The sequence below is a fragment of the Polypterus senegalus genome, chromosome 6, assembly GCF_016835505.1.
Source record: "Polypterus senegalus isolate Bchr_013 chromosome 6, ASM1683550v1, whole genome shotgun sequence".
Lineage (NCBI taxonomy): Eukaryota > Metazoa > Chordata > Cladistia > Polypteriformes > Polypteridae > Polypterus > Polypterus senegalus.
Window position 1 is genome coordinate 73188172 of NC_053159.1, and position 21429 is coordinate 73209600.

Here is a 21429-nt window from a genome sequence, read left to right on the forward strand (position 1 = left end):
CCACTCTCCAAGTCTAAAGACATTTTCATGGCCCTATAGATCTCTTCTTTGCCTTTGACACATCATTCACCAGATCGTCCTTGCAACCTTCTTGGACCTTGGCATCACTGTGGGTACCCTTAGGTGGTTTGAGTTCTACCTGTTAGGGAGATCCTAGAATGTGTGTGTCGAGGAGAAATGTCAAAGGTGTACCAAGCAAGCACAGGGATTGGTGCCAGGCCTTCTCTTCTTCTTTCTGTACACATCCTCACTAGGCCCAATCATTCTATCTCGGTAGTTTCTCTTATCAAGGCTATTCTGATAATATATGGCGGTATATGTTGTTTTCTTCAAAGTACCGCATAGTATCAGCTAGAATCTCTTTATGTCTCATTGACCTGAATAAAGGAACACCATGTCCAGCTTAACCTGACAAAGACAGACCTTCTAGTTATTCCAGCTAATGTGTCTATACAGCATCCATTCTCTTTTCAGCTTAGCTCATTATTGCTAACACCAGCCAAGTCTATGCGCAACATTGGGCTGTGTTCTTCACAAACCATATTGCAAAGGTCTCTCGGTCTTGCAGATTCCCTTTGTACAAAATCTACAAGGGTCAGACTGTATCTAACAGAATATGCAGCATAGCACCTGGTTCAGACTTTGGTCTTGTTGCATTTGAACTCCTGCAACTCTCTGCTGAGAGAGATCAGGATTAGAGTTGGTTGACATAGCTGTAGGTCTCCATGTTATTACAAGAGATAGTACCAGCGGTTTTATTTTATAATGTCATAATGATGATTGAAACTTGATTCATTCAGTATTAATTTAAAATGGCCTAACACCCACTAGGCCACCACTATCCTTGTCCACTGGCAAAATTCTTCCACTATAGGTTATATGAAATATAACATCAGGAAGTAAGCTAGTAGTTACAATTTTCTAAAATTGATGCTGAGCTTTATCTTGCATGTGATTTTGCAACTGCAAAATTCTCTTAAAACAGTGTTTTGTAGTTTTGTAAGTTTTTTGGGTGGTAAGAAAAAAGGAACGTTGCTCATTAAGGGTGTGGGATATAGCACATCTGTTTTGGATATGAATGTGTATATCTCTCTTATATAAAAAAAATCCTGTGGAATGAATGACTAGGAGATGATACGCGATCTTCACGTTAAGATCACGAAAGACAAATAAAAGAAACGCGAGACGAAAGAGAATGGGCAAAAAAAAATCAGTAGTGTAAAGGGAAGCAGCACACACAGATACAGGTGCCTCAGTGCATATAAAGCGTATAAAGGACAATACATTGTAAATGAAACGTCGACAACTAAAAGATCGCATTAACACAAACAAAAGGAAATTAATCATCAGGAACAGGAGTCATTGGGAAAAAAAGCAGGACAAAGCAAGGTCAGAAATAAAAGGTAAAGAGCAGAAAACAAAGTGTTTCTCGCATTCACATCATTCAATGCACAAAACGTAGATTTACACAATAATGGAACATACGCTATGACAATCTGTGGACCTACAATAGTTAAAGCAACGACAAGATTAATTTCAAAGAAAACACAATTCAGTCAGGTGTATATTTATGATCATGGAGAAGCAATCAGAACACGAGCAGCAGAGACACAAAGTAGCAAAAAGGACAGCTTTAAAAAATCGAAGGGCAGCCCGACAGCAGACCACCCGAAGACACCGCGCCCAACGTTATACGTCCTGCAAGAAAGAATTTAACCACGCCCGGGGCCGGAAATAAAGGAGAAGTATTGTTTTTAGAACGTCACGCGAGACCAGGCAGTAATCCATCATTTAAAACAAGTCCACCGACATCTAACATAGCAGTTGTTGGATTGCTTTTGCCAGACAAGCAACATGTGCTCCCAGCTCTTAAAATAACGACATGTGACAAGCAGAACAGGCAGCTCGCAAGCAGCAAAAAGACAGCAAATGATTCAAGGGCATATCCTTAGCGTGCGTTCAACCAAACCCCCCGCCCCCTTCACAACACGAGCAACATTATAGGTCTGGCAACAAAGAGATGTAACCATGCACGGGGCTGGAAATAAAGAACAAGTATTGTTTTTACAAAAGTTTTTGAAGTAAAAGTGAAAATAATGCATATGTAACAATTCCCAAGAAAATAACAATCTCTTTTAATTGTATATTGCCTGCCTAAGGTAAAGTCATCCCTGATGGAGGATCGCAGTAATCATGGGAAAGAGGGGTCATTTCATCGGATTAGCGCTATTTCAGATGTGGAATGGCAAAATAGGGGAGGCAGCTTGATGAATGAAGTCTCCAGGACTTAAAACAAATCCAAATCATATTATGTGATATCATCTCATGTGAAATTCTCCTTCAATACTTCTAGAATTTTTATTTTTATACTGTATTGAGGATTTATTCTGTTCTATGTATTGTACTGTATTGTATTGACCCCCTTCTTTTTGGCACCCACTGCACGCCCAACCTACCTGGAAGGGGTCTCTCTTTGAGCTGCCTTTCCCAAGGTTTCTTTGATTTTTTCCCTACAAGAGTTTTTTTTGGGGGAGTTTTTTCTGGTCTTCTTAGAGGGTCGAGGCAGGGCCTGTTAAAGTCCATTGCAGCACTTCTTGTGTGATTTTGAGCTATACAAAAAATAAATTGTATTGTATTCTACAGTAATCCCTCCTTAATTCTGGGGGTGGTGTTCCAGAACCCCCCGCGATAGGTGAAAATCCGTGAAGTAGAAACCATATGTTTGTATGGTTATTTTTATATATTTTAAGCCCTTAGAAACTCTCCCACACTGGTTATAAATATTCTCCGTACAGTTATACAGTAAACCCTCCTTTATCGCGGTTAATCTGTTCCAGACTCTACCACGATAAATGAATTGTCACGAAGTAGGATTCTTTATTTATAAATCGAATATTTTCACGGTTAGAGCTTACAAAACCTGTTTGCGACCTTCTAAATACTTTATTTAACATTATTAGAGCCCTCTAGACATGAAATAACACCCTTTAGCCAAAAGTTTAAACTGTGCTCCATGACAAGACAGAGATGACAGTTCTTTCTCACAATTAAAAGAATGCAAACATGTCTTCCTCTTCAAAGGAGTGCGAGTCAGGAGCAGAGAATGTCAGAGAGAGAGAGAGAAAAGTAAACAATCAAAAATCAATAGGGCTGTTGGCCTTTTCAGTATGCGAAGCACCGAGATAAAGCGGCTGCAAGGAAGAGATCAATGTGAAGGTAGTCTTTCAGCATTTTTTAGAGGAGCGTCCGTATCTTCTAATCAAACAGCCTCTGTGCAAACAGCCCCTCTGCTCACACCCCCTCTGTCAGGAGCAGAGAATGTCAGAGAGAGTGAGACAGAAAAAAGCAAACAATCAAAAATCAATATGTGCTGTTAGAGCTTTTAAGCGTGCTAAGCCCCACACGGGAAGCATATCGTATATCATTGAGGAGTTTTATTTAATACGTAATACGTGCTCTGATTGGGTAGCTTCTCAGCCATCTGCCAGTAGCGTCCCTTGTATGAAATCAACTGGGCAAACAAGCTGAGGAAGCATGTACCATAAATTAAAAGCCCCATTGTCCGTAGAAATCCGCGAACCAGCAAAAAATTCATGATATATATTTAGATATGCTTACATTTAAAATCCGTGATGGAGTGAAGCCGCAAAAGTCGAAGCGTGACTTATAGCGAGGGATCACTGTATATCTGATAAACCAAACATGGGGGTGGGCGAGCAAAGCGAGCAGGGGGCAGAGTACCCTAGTTTCACAGAAAAAAATTCCAGATGAAAATAAACAGGGATAAACAGAGTTTTGTAAATTTAATATGACGAGGCACAACTTGCAGTGAGACAAAAACATGTACTCTTAGATAATACACTTGTTATTCAGATTAGTTGAGAAGAATGTGCTTTACATGTTGTCTTAGGTGAGATCCTTGTTTGGCTGGTGCAAAACATTGTGCATGCTGATAAAGACAGACTCTCATCACCATCAATTCTCTTGTTGCCAAATGGACATTCTATTCCCTGCGTCAGCACTTGTTTTTGGGTTATCCTCCTCTCTGATATGCAATATAGCCTATATTTTAAAGTTGGACAAATGGCAACATACTTGTAAAATTTTGTGAAAATCCACACAGCAGTTTGTGTGATTAGCAAACAAGCAGATTATGATTTTATTTAAATAGATTATAACATATTGCATGCAGCTCCAATCCATACTTTACTACTGAAGTTATTTGTCGGTTTCCAACACAGATGAGAAAGAAATAAGAAGCAATGCAAATAATCAAATGAAACCTTGCTTCCACTCTTATCACTAGCATTACCAAAGCTTATGAAAAAACTCGTAAATCCAGTCAACCTTAAATCCACTCGCACCTCTCCAATCAGCATCTTTTGTCTTGTAAATGTGTCGATAAACCCAAGCAGCAAGCAGCCTGCTATACCATGTCCCCCACCACCGCAGAATCGGCAAAAACCTCTCCCAGCTTAAGCCTTATTTTTCAGGGGGTCAGGTAGTATCTAGAGCTGTATAGGCTAAAAAATATATCGTTGTTTGGAACACATGCATTTAATTTGTGTTCCGTGTCTACAAAGATCTATGTAAGTATAGGACAACAAAAATGTTGAACACATACCTAAAAGACAAACGTTTTCCATGTTTTAGTACTAATGATAAAATTTTGACATGAAATGTGTGATGAGTGAAGACTGAAGTCCAAATATCCAATAAGTACTTTAGGCAAAAGGTACAAGTATAACAGAGCAAGTGCGCTTTTATTCATGACTATCACCGAAGAAAAAAAAAATCGGGTTAGTATGGCTTGTTGTCATGACTTATTTGGTAGTACAGTGGTAAGAGCTGCTGACTTCTATTCAAAAGGTCGCTGGTTCAAGTCTTCACGTGTCCCAAAATAAACATTTTGAATAGTGAGCTGCTCTTATTGTTACTATTATACAATACAAACATACATTTGATTTGAGTCTTTAACAGCTGGTGTAAATGTATGTTACTTGTAAAGTTTAGCGTTTTTTTTATTCAGTTTTATTCTCTCAGTCGCGTTCACACTCACCCTAATCTGACACTGCTGTTTTCAAATAAAGACGAGCTATAACAGAGGTGAACTCAGATGAGGATGAGGGTTCTACATCAGAGAACGAGAACAGAAGCCCTCCCCACAAGAAACATCCACTCATATGTAAGAACAATGCAGATGCACCAGGCATAAAGGCAAAAGATGGCACCGTTTCGAAGCAGGACGAGGTCAGGTGTCATCCTGCCAGTCAGTCTGCCGCACACCTGTTGTCCAGCGAAGCAGCACGACTTACAGAGCTTACCAACGTATCGTGAAAAGTCCTGTTTGTGATTATATTTTGTGATGGTCTTTACATAAGAAACATTGTTATGTTACTTATATAAAAGGCAGATCAAATGTTATTTACCTTGATTTATTTACTCATCTTTCTGTAGAGTCAAGTCACAAGTAGACTGCAGAGCTTCCTCTGTTTGATCAACAAGGGTATGCTCAGAAATTACACATGTAATGCCACAAAAAATGCCTGCTGACACTTCAGTACGCGAGCAATGGTACGAGAATGCAGTTGGACTTCTTTTTTGGGCACGTACACCGTCCAGATCTAAACACTAGTCGCTAGTGTACTGAAGAGTCTATAGCTGCAGATGGATGCTCCACGTAACTGTTGTTATAATTCTGCCTTTGTCCGGAACTGGTTTCATACGCTTTATGACCTTAGTCTCGGAAAGTCTTTCTCCCGTGGGGCAACTGGGATCTTTTCCACCTGCAGCTAAAGTCACTTCAGTACACCTTTACTGTGTAAGCGTGGCCATGTCGATCAAACACAGGAAGCTCTGAAGTTTACTTGTGACTTTACGCTGTAGGAAGATAAGTAAATAAATCAAGGTAAATAACATTCAATCTGACTTTTATATACAAAGTACAGTGATGGCAGCTTCCACCTGCAGCAATAGACTCTTCAGTATGCGAGTGACTCTTCACTCTATTGTTTAGATCTGGATGGTGTATGTGCCCAAAAAAGAAGTCTAACTGCATTCTCGTACCATTGTTCACGTACTGAAGTGTCAGGAGGCATATTTCATGGCATTACACGTGTAATTTGTGAGCATGGCCTTGTTGAGCTAACAGAGGAAGCTCTGCAGTCTACTAGTGACTTTACGCTGTAGGAAGATACGTAAATAAATCAAGGTAAATAATATTCGATCTGGCTTTTGTATAAGTAACATATAAATGTTTCTTATGTAAAGACCATTTGAAAACACAATCACAAACAGGACTTTGTAACAACAACAACAACAACATTTATTTATATAGCACATTTTCATACAAACAGTAGCTCAAAGTGCTTTACATATTAAAGAATAGAAAAATGAAAGACATAATTATAAAAAATAAATCAACATTAACATCGAATAAGAGTAAGGTTCAATGGCCAGGGGACAGAAAAACAAAAACTCCAGGCGGCTGGAGAAAAATAAAATCTGTAGGGATTCCAGACCATGATACCGCCCAGTCCCCTCTGGGCATTCTACCTAACATAAATGAAACAGTCCTCTTTGGATTTAGGGTTCTCACGGAAGGGCTTGATGATGATGATGGTCACGTAGACTTCTTCCTTTTAATCCGTCCATCATTGTTGGAGCATCATGAAGCTTTGAGTAGGTGGAGGTGGCGCAGGCCACCACCACAAAGAAACCGGAAAAAGAAACAGAAAAGAGAGTAGGGGTCAGTACCGATTTTAGAGCCACCATGAATAGTTGTTATGATGAATTGAACATACAGAGTATCAGGATTAAGTTAAATTACGATTAAAATGAAGTTATAAAAAGGCCATGTTAAAGTAATGTGTTTTCAGCAGTGTTTTAAAGTGCTCTACTGTATCAGCCTGGCGAATTCCTATTGGCAGGCTATTCCAGATTTTAGGTGCATAACAGCAGAAGGCCGCCTCACCACTTCTTTTAAGTTTTGTTCTTGGAATTCTAAGGAGACACTCATTTGAGGATCTGAGGTTACGATTTGGAATATAAGGTGTCAGACATTCCGATATATAAGATGGGGCGAGATTATTTAAGGCTTTATAAACCATAAGCAGAATTTTAAAGTCAATTCTGAATGACACAGGTAACCAGTGTAGTGACATCAAAACTGGAGTGATGTGTTCTGATTTTCTTTTCCTAGTTAGGATTCTAGCAGCTGCATTCTGCACTAGTTGCAAGCGATTTATATCTTTTTGGGTAGTCCTGAGAGGAGTGCGTTACAGTAATCTAGTCGACTGAAAACAAGCGCGTGAACTAATTTCTCAGCATCTTTCAGTGATATAAGAGGTCTAACTTTACTTATGTTTCTTAAGTGAAAAATGCTGTCTTAATGATCTGATTAATATGTGATTTAAAATTCAGATTACAGTCAACAATCACCCCTAAGCTTTTTACCTCCGTCTTGACTTTTAATCCTAATGTATCCAGTTTATTTCTAATAGCCTCATTGTATCCATTATTGCTGATCACTAAAATTTCAGTTTTCTCTTTATTTAACTTGAGAAAATTACTATTCATCCATTCTGAGATACTAGTCAGACATTGTGTTAGTGAATCAATAGAATCAGGGTCATCAGGTGCTATTGATAAGTACAGCTGTGTGTCATCAGCATAGCTGTGGTAGCTCACGTTGTGCCCTGAGATAATCTGACCTAACGGAAGCATGTAGATTGAGAATAACAGCGGACCCAGGATAGAGCCTTGTGGAACACCATATTGGATATCATGTGTCTTGAGTTGTAATTCCCACAACTAACAAAATATTTTCTCCCTGTCAGGTAGGATTCAAACCAATTTAAGACACTGCCAGAGGGCCCACCCATTGACTAAGGCGATTTCTAAGAATGTTGTGATCAATGGTGTCAAATGCAGCACTCAGATCTAAGAGGATGAGAACAGATAAATGGCCTCTGTCTGCATTTACCCATAAGTCATTTACTACTTTAACGAGTGCAGTTTCTGTGCTGTGATTTGTTCTAAAACCTGACTGAAATTTATCAAGAATAGCATGTTTATTTAGGTGGTCATTTAACTGCATAATGACTGCCTTCTCTAGAACTTTACTTAAGAAGGGCAAGTTAGAGATGGGTCTAAAATTTTCAAGAGCGAGGGTCAAGATTATGTTTCTTAAGTAGGGGTTTAACTACAGCAGTCTTAAGACAGTCTGGGAAGACCCCAGTATCTAGTGACAATTTACTATGTCAAGAACATTATCAATTAGCCTGATACTTCTTTGAAAAACCTTGTTGGTATCGGGTCAAGGACGCAGGTGGAGGTTTTAATTGAGATATTATTTTTGTAAATCAGGTAAATCTATCCTAGTGAAAGAGTTTAATTTGTTTATAACAGGATGTTGGGGTTTAGGGGATCCTTAGTGTTGGGGAGATATACTATGTTATTTCTAATATCATTAATTTTTTGATTGAAGAATACAGCGACAGCCTCACAGGTTTCACTGGAAGCACTTAGGAGGCATTCCTTTGAGCTACCTGGGTTTAGTAGGCGATCAATTGTTGAAAATAAGACTCTGGGATTACTAGCATTGTTATTTATAATCTTGGAGAAATAGCAGCGTCTCTCAAGACGGACAGTGTTATTGTATTCTGTTATTTTGACTTTTAATATTTCATGGTGGATAGTAAGTTTACTCTTCCTCCATTGGCGCTCAGCTCTACGGCATGTTCTCTTTAAATCAGACACTCTTTGGGTCTTCCATGGTATAACAATGCTAGAAGATTTTTTCACTGTCTTTTCAGGTGCAACTATGTCAACAGCAGCTCTCACTTTAGAATTAAATCTTTCCACCTTACTATTTACATTGTCCTCGCTATTATAGCTGGCACTATAAACGGACTGATTGCTTAAAATGTTTGTAAGTTTTAAAGCTGCTGCGAATCAAAGAAGCGTTTTTAACAATATGCTTCTCATGAGTGTTTTTATCATTATTTCTATATTAAAAAGTAGAAGAAAATGGTCTGATAGACCAATATCAATGATCTGTTTTATATCAACTTTCAGTCCTTTAGTAATCACTAAGTCTAATGTATGACCTGCTTTATGTGTAGGCTGATTTATGAGTTGTCTCAAATCAAAAGAATCCAGGAGGTTCATAAATTCTTTTACTTTTAGATCACACTGATTATCTATATGAAAATTAAAGTCGCCAACTATTAGGAGTGTGTCATAATTAGTAATTAAAATTGACATTAAGTCAGAGAATTCCTCAAAAAACGACGCGTTATATTTAGGAGGTCTATACACGGATAGTATTAGAACTTGAGAATCTCCATGAATAACAACGGCGAGATACTCAAAGGACTTGAACTTACCAAAACTGACATCTTTACATTTTAATCGGCTCGAGTAAATGTTAGCCAATCCGCCCCCCCTTTTTCCCTGGCGGTTTATATGAGTAAAACTGTAATCCGGAGGCGCAGATTCAATTAAAACTGACGCGGCATCTGAATTCAGCCATGTTTCATTTAGTGCAATAAGATCTATTTTTTTATCACTAATAAGATCGTTGATAAAAAACGTTTTGTTAGTTAAAGCTCTAACATTTAATAGTGCCATATTTAATGTTTCGGAGGTGCAGAGATGAGTACTCTGTACTTGTACGATACTTTGGTGAGCTCTGTAAGCCGTGCTGCTTCGTTGGAGGACACATGTGCGGTAGACTGACTGGCAGGATGACGCCCAACCTCGTCCTGCATCGAAACGGTGCCAACTTTCATCTTTATGTCTGGTGCAGCTGCATTGTTCTTATATGTGAGTGGAGGTTTCTTGCGGGGAGGGTTTCTGTTCTCTTTCTCCGATGTAGAAACCTTGTCCTCATCTGAGTTCACCTCTGTTATAGCTTATCTTTATTTGAAAACATCTGTGTCAGATCATGGCGAGCATGAACATGACTGAAAGAATAAAACTGAATAAAAAAAAAATGTTAACCTTTACAAGTAACATACATTTACGCCGACTGTTACAGACTCAAATTAAATTTTTGTTTGTATTATATAATAGTAACAATAAGAGCTGCTCACTACTCAAAACGTTTATTTTGGGACACATGAAGACTCGATCCAGCGACCTTTTGAATAGGAGTCAGCAGCACTTACCGCTGTACTACCAAACAAGTAATGACAACAAGCTATACTAACCCGATTTCTTTTTCTTCGGTTATACTCTTGAATAAAAGTGCACCTATTCTGTTATACTTGTACCTTTTGTGAAAGTGCTTATTTGATATTTGGACTTCAGTCTTCATACATTATACACTTCATATCAAAATTTTGTCAATAATACTAAAACATTGAAAAAAGTTAGTCTTTTAGGTATTTGTTCAACATTTCTGTAATCCTGCACTAACATAGATCTTTGTAGACACAGAACACACATGAAATGCCTGTGTTCCAAATAACAATATATTTTTTAGCCTATACAGCTCTAGGTACTACCGGACTCCCTGTTAAACAAAGCTTTAGCTAGGGGAGGTTTTTGCTGTTTCTGTGGCGGTGGGAGGATGGAATAGCAGGCTGTTTGGGCTTATCGACACATTTACAAGACAAAAGACACTTGAATGGATACCTGGAATGGGTCTCCAAGTTTTTATTGTAAGCTTTGGTAATTCTAGTGTTAAGCTTTACTGAACAGCATAACTTTAGTAATATTTGACTTTTTTCTCTAAAGCATTTAAATCTAATTTTCTTCAGGGATTAATTAAAAAGACATTTTGTTGCTTCCAGATGAAATGTCTTATTTTCACTGAATTCTATTCTTTATTTCATGTTTAAAGCAAGGATAATACAGAACTTTAGAATTGTCAGAGCACATACTGTACAACACTGTCAAACAGTTTAAAGGAAAACCATACCCAAGTAATCAGCCATTTGTCTTATACCTTATTGGAGGTCTTTTTATTTTCTTGAATAGAATGTTCAGCAGTTTCAGCTAAGTATTACTTAGGGCATTCTTCAGGGAACAACTAATAGGTTACAACCTACAGATGTTTTGCAGCAATTTAAGTAAGTTAAGCCTTGCAAGTTAAACCAAACAGTTTGCTCAGGTGTCACAACTTCTGTTGATTGCTTTAAGATAGAGTTTTTTTAAGCAGAGTAGGAAAATGTTGTGTTACTATACCCTCTGAAGTACTACTTGGACAATATTACATTGTAGAAAGTTGTAAATTCCAGTGATGATGGCAATAAAATGGCAATTACCAAATTAAATGAGACAAAGCATTATTACTCTTATGAGTGTAGGCCTTTCATTTAGAGAAGTTGCAAAGAAAATCAGTGTCAGTGAGTACAGTGTTCTATATAATCAAAAGGCAATTGGAAATTGGATGAAAATGTTAAATGTGTGAAAAAGTCACAATCCAATCAGAAGACACGTTTCTATGGGTCACCAGCTTGCATAATAGGTGCATCACAGCACAGCTGCTTGCTGTTAATCGACAAATTTACAAGAAAAAAGACGCTGGCGGAGAGGTTAGAATGGATTTAGGGTGGGCCGGATTTACGAACTTTCTCATAGGCTCTGGTAATTCTAGTGTTAACTTGTAGTGTATATCCAGATTACGCACTGCTCAGAGGACCAATGTGGGGTGGCCCTTTGGTGGTTCACAGTCCTCCGCTATTCAGGAGCTCCACTGGACAGCCATTTGGATTGCACAAGTTGGTCACTTGGTTTACTTGACTTGAGTCGGATAACTCCTCTCACAACCCTAATCTTAACCATAATGTAACCGGGTGTATCGCTTAACATCACAGACATATAATGCAGAGCGAAAACCTCCTCAACAGAGCAGAGTTCTAAAAGTCCACAGCTTGACTTTTTTGAAGGTTATTGCTTTTTCATGAAATGTCAAATTAATGTCATTGACATTGGCCTGTTGGCTTCAAATCAACATCAGTCAAGAGCACAGAAAAGGAAAAAAAAAAGAATGAAGAAGCAGCTCATGCTGCATTTGCAAGTAAGTGTGTTTTACAAATCTAAATTTGTCCAACTTCCAATAACCTAGCAAACCTTTCATCAGTTGCCACTACACTAAAGCTAGCAGTTTACTGTAGAAACAGTGTAGTAACATTTTGTGTAACAATTTTGATATCGACTGTTCAACATATTACAATCGGACCTCGCTAAGTCGACCTTCCCTAAGTCAAAAACCTCCCTATTTCGAATTGCTCGTTAGTCCCCGGCCGAATTCCCATAAGACCAATGTATTTAGATCTCCTCAACTTGAAAACTTTTCGGCTCCCAACCTCCGTTAGTCGAATTTTCTATGGCCTTTGGGTTATTATTCTGAGGCTACATTTCAGAACATGTAGTCCAGAAAACCAAGAAAAGGGACGAAAAGTCTTATCTTAATGCATTCCACAAGGGATTAAGCGACTCTCTGAGGGTAGGAAGTCTATTTTGAGACCAAAAATGTCAGAAAACTAAAGTGAGTGGCTGGATTAATCTGCGTCCCTTCGGTGCTCCATGAGTCATAACCAACCGGGTGGCGTCTGGAATTTCCAAATTGTCTCGAAAGACGTTTTTAAGCCATTTTCCCTTGACCTTTGTCAGTCTCTTGTCGGGAGGAGCCTTGAATAGTGTTCGTGTCTGTGTGCTTCTCCATAGTCTCCCGTATGGTACGTGCCCCGAAAATGACAACTGGTAAGCGTAAGCTTAAAACGTTGTCAATCGCGGAACAAGTTACCGTCATCAGAGCTGTCGGAGCCGTCAAAAAGGGCGACAAGAAGACAGTGGAAATTGCAGAGCAATTCGACATTCCCACAAGTACGCTCTCCACTTTTCTGAAAGAAAAAGAAAAGATTTTGAAACTGTACAGTGAGAAGTCATGTGGCCATGAGAAGAGGATGAGGGAATGAGTATCCCGTCATTGAACAATACATTTTGAAGTGGTTTGTGCAAGCAAGGGATAGAAACGTTCCTATTGACGGGAAGCTTTTGCAAAAATTGTATGTGTTTCGGTCCAGTGACGAGATTGAGGAGATTGATGAGCGAGATGCATCGACGTATCGACGCCAAGCGAAGTTAACATACTTTTTTCTCTAAAGGTAACCTGTTTCATTGCACTGTTCGATAGTACATACTGTAGATGCATGTACTGCAGCTCTTACCGATTCATTTTATACTCGCACCCCCTGTGACGGACGAGGCCGATTTCGCACCCCCTTGGTTTGAGAAGAAGTATGAAAAAATATGAGTTCATATGATAGTTCATAATACCCACGCAGCACTAAGTGCGCGTAAGAGCGGAAGTCATCCGTTTTAACAAGCAGCGTATTGCACTGATACGAAATAGCCTGCCCAATTAATTTTTTAGTAATGGATAGATAAATTAAGATTTTGTACAAATAATGTTTTTCATTTTTCTTCCTCGATGGATTCTGCTAGCACCCCAATCAGGAAGCTGATGTACCAGTATGTAGCCTACATGTATACGTATAAAACGACAATATAATAAACGGCTATACTGTATAATAATTAAGCCGGAAAAATAATGTCTTTGATTAACCTATAAGCATATTACGCCATTTTCCCTTACTCGTAAACTCCGTAAGTCGAATTTTTTTTCTGGTCCCTTTCAGTTCGATTTATCGAGGTCCGACTGTATTTGATGTTCTAGTACCTAGCTGGCACATGGTTGAGGATTATTTATTATTACCATATAAATCTCAGGACCTCTACACGTTGTTAAAGTCTGCTAACGTTAGTCCACATATTAAGTCTTCTCTGGTTGTTATTGCACTGAGAATACTTTTATAAGTTTCACCAACACACAGGCTGCCTTGGTTACTAGTTATATATTATCTGAATTGTTGAAAACACCATGTAAGCAATTTTGACATACAAAAAGAGCAATTGGCTCAGATTAACATCAGCTTTTGGTTAACTTTATTGGTATCTAAGTTAATGCTTTATTGCTAGCTTCTGTCATTGGAATGACAAAATGAAGTTTAGATCATTTATAAGTGTAAGTGATATATTGACATATTCTTTTTTAAATATCTAAATATTTAGTGTCATTTTGACCGTGTACTGTATTAAGTAAGTTTATTAAACATATTCAGTAGAGGCATTTGTAATAATAATAATTATTATTATTATTATTAATAATAATAATAATAATAAAAATAATACAAGTAGTGGTATTAAAATGGTTATTTTTGTTGTTGTATCACTTTTTCAAAAATTAAGGTCCTCAAGACATACTTGAGATCATCCAAGGCAAAATGTATAAGAAGTATGGCTATCATCTGCATCAATTCTGACTTTACTCGGAAGTTGTCATGTTATGACCTAATAGATGACTTCACCTTCAGAAAATGTAGATGTGTGTGTGTGTTGTGTTGTGTTGTGCAACAAAGACTGAGAAACACAGAAACCCCTAAACATTTATTCTCAAGTTTTGATTATTTAAAAAAAATGTATTTGATGTTAAAAGTCATAGTTAAGCTTTTCATGTGTACTTTTCTTTATCTCTTTTTTTTTTATAAATTTATTGTTTAGATTAAAGCTATAATACTAAGAAAATGCTAGCAAGAAATGCTAATGCAGGGGATTCAGGAAGGAGGCATGGGCCCAACAGAATTCTCAGGGTCTCAGTATGTCTTGATAAGCTTGCAACTTCCTGAAAAGTAATAAATAAGCAATGCCAAAACTTTTTCTACTGTCCAGCAAAAAAAGAAATGTGATTGGTTCATGTCCTTCTGACAGACAGATGAAAATATAAATAACAAAACATATAAAAAAAATGTAGTAAATCTGGGTAATGTATTGTATTGTAAGATATGTCAATGCATTTCTTGAGTTTGAGTTTTCCAGAAAATTTACTAAATAAGGCAGAATAGTTTTCATCCAGTAACTGTAAGGGGTAATGTTCTATCCCTTACCCCTCTATTTTTTAAATATCCCTTTTAAATGAGCAGAACATGCTGTCTGCCCCCATGCATTGTCCAGATGTTAAAGCAGCATATCATTGTTTCACTCATGTCAGTTTATAAAACATTTGATTTTTTTTTTTTGCTCTTTTAACTTGTCCAGAGTTTGGCAAATCAAAAAGTTGTTTATAAATTGCTTTTAGTAAAAATTTGGTGTAGAAACAAATTAGAAACAATTAGAATTAGAAACAATTTGGTGTAGAAACATATTAGAAAGTTCTTGATTACAGTAGAATTCAGCAATATTTTTCTGCTGCAAAAATTCCATTATGACTGTTCTGTTTTAATCTTTCTAAAGCCAGTGCATATCCAATGGCTGTGAAATGCTGCCAGTATTTCTAGGATTACAATATATCCCCTGTGCTTTAAATTCAATTTAGCACATCTAGAAGTTATTGCAGGCATTTTTTACTACCACCTACATAAAACCTTCATCAAGCACAAGTCATTTTCTGAGATAAGGGATTAATAGCTTGGGATCAGTAAATGCTAGCAGGAGGCATTTTAAAATACTGCATTTTTATTGTAGCTTGTGCCATTGACATTAGGCAAAATAAAAACATTCATATGCAATGCCATTAGCTTATGCTTCTTATATCTGCACTGTTTATGATTTCACTGATGTGTGTAGGTCATTCAGCCCAATATATGATTAGTATAGATAGTTAAGTGAAATATTTGTATTTCATTATCAAATATGCCTTGACATAGAGTAATATAGTAGATCAGTCATATCATAAATATGGAGTTTTGATTTCTGTAATAGGTTATGGTATTCATTATATGTTATACTATATAATATACCTTATTACTTAAGGTCAGAATTATTTTGTAGTTAATGTATCTGCATTGAATTTAATTTGTTTTAAATAAAGTGGTGCATTTTTGGAAGAATGTGAAAAATAATCAACTTTATGAATAAAAAGAAGCTGGAAATACTTTACGTTCACAGGTGATAAAGTTGACTGTATTATTAAAATAATTAAAATAATATTTTTAATATGTTTGAATTATCTAATGATTTCCTTAATTTAGCTCATTTTAGATTTGTCAACCTCTCTTATACAGTATATCAGTGGGTGCATGTTGATGACTGTTATAAAAGGCTAGCAAACTACAAACCGGATTCCAAAAAAGTTGGGACACTAAACAAATTGTGAATAAAAACTGAATGCAAAGATGTGGAGATGGCAAATGTCAATATTTTATTTGTAATAGAACGTAGATGACAGATCAAACGTTTAATCCGAGTAAATGTATCATTTCAAAGGAAAAATATGTTGATTCAAATTTTCACGGTGTCAACAAATCCCAAAAAAGTTGGGACAAGTAGCAATAAGAGGCTGGAAAAAGTAAATTTGAGCATAACGAAGAGCTGGAAGACCAATAAACACTAATTAGGTCAATTGGCAACATGATTGGGTATAAAAAGAGCTTCTCAGAGTGGCAGTGTCTCTCAGAAGCCAAGATGGGTAGAGGATCACCAATTCCCACAATGTTGCGCAGAAAGATAGTGGAGCTATATCAGAAAGGTGTTACCCAGCGAAAAATTGCAAAGACTTTGCATCTATCATCATCAACTGTGCATAACATCATCCGAAGATTCAGAGAATCTGGAACAATCTCTGTGCGTAAGGGTCAAGGCCGTAAAACCATACTGGATGCCCGTGATCTCCGGCCCTTAAACGACACTGCTCCACAAACAGGAATGCTACTGTAAAGGAAATCACAGAATGGGCTCAGGAATACTTCCAGAAACCATTGTCAGTGAACACAATCCACCGTGCCATCCGCCGTTGCCAGCTGAAACTCTACAGTGCAAAGAAGAAGCCATTTCTAAGCAAGATCCACAAGCTCAGGCGTTATCACTGGGCCAGGGATCATTTAAAATGGAGTGTGGCAAAATGGAAGACTGTTCTGTGGTCAGACAAGTCACGATTCGAAGTTCTTTTTGGAAATCTGGGGCGCCATGTCATCTGGACCAAAGAGGACAAGGACAACCCAAGTTGTTATCAGCGCTCAGTTCAAAGCCTGCATCTCTGATGGTATGGGGTTGCATGAGTGCGTGTGGCATGGGCAGCTTGCATGTCTGGAAAGGCACCATCAATGCAGAAAAATATATTCAGGTTCTAGAACAACATATGCTCCCATCCAGACGTCATCTCTTTCAGGGAAGACCCTGCATTTTCAACAAGATAATGCCAGACCACATTCTGCGTCAATCACAACATCATGGCTGCGTAGGAGAAGGATCCGGGTACTGAAATGGCCAGTCTGCAGTCCAGATCTTTCACCTATAGAGAACATTTGGCGCATCATAAAGAGGAAGGTGCGACAAAGAGGGCCCAAGACGATTGAACAGTTAGAGGCCTGTATTAGACAAGAATGGGAGAGCATTCCTATTTCTAAACTTGAGAAACTGGTCTCCTCTGTCCCCAGACGTCTGTTGAGTGTTGTAAGAAGAAGGGGAGATGCCACACAGTGGTGAAAATGGCCTTGTCCCAACTTTTTTGGGATTTGTTGACACCATGAAATTCTGAATTACATATTTTTCCCTTAAAATGATACATTTTCTCAGTTTAAACTTTTGTTCCGTGATTTATGTTCTATTCTGAATAAAATATTAGAAGTTGGCACCTCCACATCATTGCATTCAGTTTTTATTCACGATTTGTATAGTGTCCCAACTTTTTTGGAATCCGGTTTGTATTTGATGATTTGTTTTCTTAATCCATTTTATAAAAAATCTTGACAAAAAATATGTCACAACTTATAATGTAGTCCAGAGCTAATAGTAAATTAAGAACAATACTCTTTGGTAGAGTAGTATCCATTTAATGATTCAGGAATAATGAAGTGTGGCTTACAAATGAGCAAATCATAAATGGATTAACACTACAGTGATACAGATTTTCTGCTTACCACAATTGTCAGATATATGTGTAAAGCAAAAATTAATTAATTATTTATATGAAGGTGTTGCCTATGTGCAATAGAAAGCACTGCTAGTTTACAGCACTTGGATACTGGTTTGTTGGTTGGCTGTAGTGTTGGATGGACTGTGGCAGGTAGTTCTTATGTATGAATGTATTCCCTCTAAATTATACCATTTTCATTATCCATTATTAACACTTGCACTTAGTTTGATGTACCTGAGCAGATGTGTGAATCCTCTGATGCTCTGGTGTCCTATTCAGGGTTAATTACTACATTCTTCCTTTTGCATCCTTTTACTAGTAAAAGCATAGAACTGATATGTATTGAATGCACAGGCAGGATACTTGCTCACACATTCTGGATGGTTTGAGAATTATGATAGTAGTGCAACATATGGTTGAAAACCAATGGTTTTGTGTGCAAATTAGTTTTGTATAATGAAAGTGGCATTAACACTTTTTTTTATTTTATTTTATTAATTTTATTACAATCCATACAAAGCAATCAAGTTTTTACAAAGAGAAAAATTAAGTTATGAACAGATCGATCCCCACCCCTGAGAGAGACAGCAAGCCAAACAGCGTTAAATTTAAGGCTTGTAAACATACCTAAATTAATAAATTCTCTGTAGTTTGTGAACTTATTTTAAAATATTACTGATTAGATCCTGCCATGTTTTGATAAAAGTCTGTACGGATCCTCTAACTGAGTATTTGATTTTTTCCAACTTCAAATAATATAACACATCGGTTTCCCACTGACTTAAAAGAGGAGAGTTTGGGTTCTTTCAGTTTATGAGACTAAGTCTGCGTGCCAAAAGTGTAGTGAATGCAATCACAATTTGTTTGTCTTCCTCCGCTTTAAACCCATCTGGAAGAACACCAAACACAGCTGTTAATGGGTTAGGAGGGATTGTGAGTCCAAGACTACCTGAAAGGTAATTAAAAATGTTTGTCCAGAATAATGTTAATTTGGTGCAGGACCAGAACATGTGACCTAGTGAGGCTGGGACTTGGTTGCAACGTTCGCAGGTTGGATCATGCCCTGGAAACATTTTGGAGAGTTTTCGAGACAGATGTGCTCGATATATAATTTTGAGTTGTATAATTGTATGCTTTGCGCATATGGAGCTCGAGTGAATTCTCTGCATTGCTACTTTCCATTCCTTTTCTGATATATTAATTGAAAGATCTTTTCCCCAGTGTCCTCTTGGATCTTTGAAAGGGAGGGATTGTAAAATGATTTTATATATTGTAGAGATGGAGTCTAAGTCCTTGAGATTGAGCAATATTTTTTCCAGCATGGATGAGGGTGCAAGATGAGGAAAATCTGGAAGGTTTTGTTTAACAAAGTTTCTGATTTGAAGATAGTGAAAGAAATGTGTAGCTGGAATGTTAAATTTGGAATGTAATTGTTCATAGGATGCAAAGACGTTGTCTATATAAAGATCTCTAAGCAAGTTAATTCCAAATTTTTCCAGATATTAAAACTGCATATGTTTGTGAAGGTTGAAAGAGGTGGTTCTCTTGCAGGGGTTGTTGATATAGAGCTTTATGTTTACTTGTAATGTTTACCCCTAGGTATTTAAACTGTTCTGCAATGATAAAAGGTAGGGTATCTAATCTAATATTATATGCTTGAGAGTTCACTGGAAAGAGTACACTTTTATTCAGATTAATTCTGAGACCAGAGATCTTTTGAAATTCTGTGAGTGCTGCTAAGACTGCAGGCACAGAATTTACTGGGTCTGAAATATACAGTACCATGTCATCTGCATATAATGAGATTTTCTGTTCCAGTCCTTCTCTGCTAAATCCCCTTTATCTGATCAGTATTTCAACAATGTATTGCCAGTGGTTCAATGGCAATCGCAAACAGCAGCAGTGACAAGGGGCATCCTTGTCTAGTGTCACGTTCTAGTTTAAAGTAGTCTGAGCAAATGTTGTTGATGCAAACTGAAGCTTCTGGGTTAGTATACAGTAATTTAATCCTGCACAAATGTTTGGGCCAAACCCAAACTTTTCCAATATAGTAAAAAGGTATTTCCATTCAATCATGTCGAATGCTTTTTCTGCATCCAATGATAATAATATTTCTGGGGTGTTTGATTTAGTTGGTGAGTATATTACATTAAACAGACATCGAAGATTTGAAGATAAGTGCCGGCCCCTAATAAATCCAGTTTGGTCTTGTGATATTACCGAGGGGAGCACTTTCTCCATCCTTCTGGCTAAGATTTTAGAGAGTATTTTAACGTTGTTATTCAGAAGTGAAATTGGTCTGTATGATGCACATTGTAATAAGTCATTTTGTTTTGGAAAGACAGTGATTAGTGCTTGGTGAAAAGTTTGTGGAAAAGATTGGTTATCTCTGGCTTCTGTAAATGTTGCTAATAGGAGGGGAGCTAGCTGAGCGGATAATTTCTTGTAAAATTGTGCAGGGTAGCCATCAGGGCCTGCTGCTTTCCCGCCTTGGAGTGACTTTATAGCATCTAGTAATTCTGATAACGCCAGAGGTTTATCAAGTTCCTCCACACTAGAAGTGTCTATTTGTGGTATCTGTAATGTATCTGAAAGTGTGCATTATATTTTGGTGTTCGACGATTTTATCTCCGTTCGTGCTTGTGATTACCGAGATTGCGTTGCGCACTTCTTGCTTGTGAATTTGTTGAGCTAAAAGCTTATTAGCTTTCTCCCCATGTTCATAGTAATGATGTCTGGATTTGTAAATTAGTTGTTCAGTTTTTTTAGTTGTCAAGAGGTTTAATTCCGAATGTACAGCCTGCCTTCTCCTATGTAGAGTCTCGCTTGGTAGTCTGGAGTGTTCTTCATCTATTTTAGTAATTTCGTTTTTTATCTCTGCTACTTTCTTGGCCTCGGATTTATTTCTGTGGGAAAGATATGAGATAACCTGTCCTCTTAAGAAGGCCTTAAGAGTTTCCCAGAGTATTCCTGCAGAGATCTCGGGGGATGTATTTGTCTCTAGAAAGAATTTGATTTGTTTGGATATAAATTCAGTACAATTCCCATCAGCTAATAGAAGCAGGTTGAGGCGCCATCTGCGGGGTGAGTGCATGGGGCTTAGTAATTTTAGCTCCAAGATCATAGGTGCATGGTCAGAAATAACAATAGCATCGTATTTGCAAGATTTAATCTTAGGCAAGAAGTTATTATCTATAAAGAAGTAATCGATCCTTGAGTAACAATGATGTACTGGTGAGTAGAAAGAATATGTTCTTGAATTTGGGTTTAAAAACCTCCAGGGGTCTGATAAGTTGTGATCAGTTATAAACTTTGTAATTATTTTTGCAGTATTAGATGCCGTTCCCCCTGTGGAGGAAGTCCTATCTAAAAGTGGATTTAGAACACAATTAAAGTCCCCAGCCATTTCAACTTTATGAGTGTTCAGATTGGGAATGGATGCAAATAAATTTTGTATAAATTCCTTATCATCAACATTAGGTGCATAAACATTTATCAAGATCATT

At 37.5% G+C, this 21429-nt stretch overlaps 1 protein-coding gene across 1 annotated transcript in view; it reads left to right on the plus strand.

Moving 5' to 3' along the window:
* Positions 1–21429, plus strand: part of vps8 (VPS8 subunit of CORVET complex) — a 740642-nt gene that overhangs the window by 436853 nt on the left and 282360 nt on the right. The window lies entirely within an intron of this gene.